Below are 2500 nucleotides of genomic sequence, written 5' to 3' on the forward strand. Positions count from 1 at the left end.
ATTATATTATTATATATACATAAAATGATTAAAAAAATACAAAATAATTGAATCATAATAAATACCACCACTGTATTATTGTTGAACTAAGACATTCGCAACTTAATAAAAATGTTTAGAGTTAAATATATTTGATATATATTATTGAAAGAAAATCAATTTATATATTATTAATATTATTTAATTTTACTCTTTCAATTAATATATGCAAAAAAAAATTGACATTTGTTATAAATAAAAATAAATAAAAAAATACTCTAAGCGGTGGATCACTTGGCTCATGGGTCGATGAAGAACGCAGCAAACTGTGCGTCATCGTGTGAACTGCAGGACACATGAACATCGACATTTTGAACGCATATCGCAGTCCATGCTGTTATGTACATTAAATTCAATTTTAAAGTACTGCTTGGACTACATATGGTTGAGGGTTGTAAGACTATGCTAAATAAGTTGCTTATTCTTTTATAAAAATAATTGAATTTAAGCAAATGTGTATATTATTGGATTTTAAATAATTCATAATATTAATAGCAAAAAAAATAAAGATATATAATGAATTTTATTTATTATATATTCTTTAAAAAAAAAATCCTCTCAAATAAAATGAAATGATGAAAATATTGAATCTAAGTATTCTTTACAAAAAATTTTCATATTATTTATATATATATATAAAATAATAATTTATATATGTAATTAAAAGGAGGAATGTCTAGCATAAAAATTAAATTTTTTATTCTAGGATTGCCTCATTTTACATTATTATTATTTTTATATATTTACAATATATAAAAGGAGAAAAGAAAAATAGAGATGAAAAGATGATATAATTTTTTTATTAAATTGTGAGAAGATAAAAAAAGAATATTAAAACAACCTCAACTCATATGGGATTACCCCCTGAATTTAAGCATATTAATGAGGGGAGGAAAAGAAACTAACAAGGATTTTCTTAGTAGCGGCGAGCGAAAAGAAAATAGTTCAGCACTAAGTCACTTTGTCTATATGTCAAATGTGAGATGCAGTGTATGGAATATCTTAATATCTAGTATGAGAAATTAACGATTTAAGTCCTTCTTAAATGAGGCCATTTACCCATAGAGGGTGCCAGGCCCGTATAACGTTAATGATTACTAGAAAGATATTTCCAAAGAGTCGTGTTGCTTGATAGTGCAGCACTAAGTGGGTGGTAAACTCCATCTAAAACTAAATATAACCATGAGACCGATAGTAAACAAGTACCGTGAGGGAAAGTTGAAAAGAACTCTGAATAGAGAGTTAAATAGTACGTGAAACTGCTTAGAGGTTAAGCCCGATGAACCTGAATATCCATTATGAAAAATTCATCATTAAATAATTAAAAAAATAATGTGCATTTTTTTCATATAAGGACATTGTAATCTATTAACATAATAAAGTATTTATCAAAAGATCATTGGTGATATTAAGTTTATTTAAATTAATTTGCTTTTTAAGCATATTAACATAAAATAAATACTAATGATTTGATAAAGTGTTGATAGATTTTATTATATATAATGCTAAAATTCATTTTTTGAATTTTACAAAAAATTTAATATCTATGATATTAATATTTATTTGTATGCATTTATATGATTAACAATGCGAAAGATTCAGGATACCTTCGGGACCCGTCTTGAAACACGGACCAAGGAGTCTAACATATGTGCAAGTCATTGAGTTATATTAAACTTAATGGCATAATTAACTTAACTTAAATATAATGGGATTAATTTTTAGTCTATTTTTTAATAAATAGTCAATTAATTCAATCCCGGGGCGTTCCATATAGTTATGTATAATGATAATTTATTATTATTTATACCTCTAACTGGAGCGTACCTTGAGCATATATGCTGTGACCCGAAAGATGGTGAACTATACTTGATCAGGTTGAAGTCAGGGGAAACCCTGATGGAAGACCGAAACAGTTCTGACGTGCAAATCGATTGTCAGAATTGAGTATAGGGGCGAAAGACCAATCGAACCATCTAGTAGCTGGTTCCCTCCGAAGTTTCCCTCAGGATAGCTGGTGCATTTAAAAATTATATAAAATAATCTTATCTGGTAAAGCGAATGATTAGAGGCCTTAGGGTCGAAACGATTTTAACCTATTCTCAAACTTTAAATGGGTAAGAACCTCACCTTTCTTGATATGAAGGTTGAGGTTATGATATAATGTGCCCAGTGGGCCACTTTTGGTAAGCAGAACTGGCGCTGTGGGATGAACCAAACGTAATGTTACGGTGCCTAAATTAACAACTCATGCAGATACCATGAAAGGCGTTGGTTGCTTAAAACAGCAGGACGGTGGACATGGAAGTCGTAATCCGCTAAGGAGTGTGTAACAACTCACCTGCCGAAGCAACTAGCCCTTAAAATGGATGGCGCTTAAGTTGTATACCTATACATTACCGCTAAAGTAGATGATTTATAAAACAATTTCGATTGATTTATAAATTTTGAAACTTTAGTG

At 29.3% G+C, this 2500-nt stretch overlaps 1 non-coding gene and 1 pseudogene across 1 annotated transcript in view; both read left to right on the forward strand.

The window, feature by feature from the left end:
• Positions 1 to 253: 253 nt before the first annotated feature.
• LOC129252423 (5.8S ribosomal RNA) lies at positions 254 to 434 on the forward strand (annotated as a pseudogene).
• Positions 435 to 876: 442 nt separating this feature from the next.
• Positions 877 to 2500, forward strand: part of LOC129252436 (large subunit ribosomal RNA) — a 3986-nt gene continuing 2362 nt past the window's right edge. Inside the window, exon 1 of the ribosomal RNA XR_008583443.1 lies at positions 877 to 2500. This exon is cut by the window's right edge and continues 2362 nt beyond it. This is a non-coding gene — a ribosomal RNA (large subunit ribosomal RNA).

Source organism: Anastrepha obliqua, unplaced genomic scaffold, assembly GCF_027943255.1.
Source record: "Anastrepha obliqua isolate idAnaObli1 unplaced genomic scaffold, idAnaObli1_1.0 ptg000207l, whole genome shotgun sequence".
NCBI classification, from domain to species: Eukaryota; Metazoa; Arthropoda; class Insecta; order Diptera; family Tephritidae; genus Anastrepha; species Anastrepha obliqua.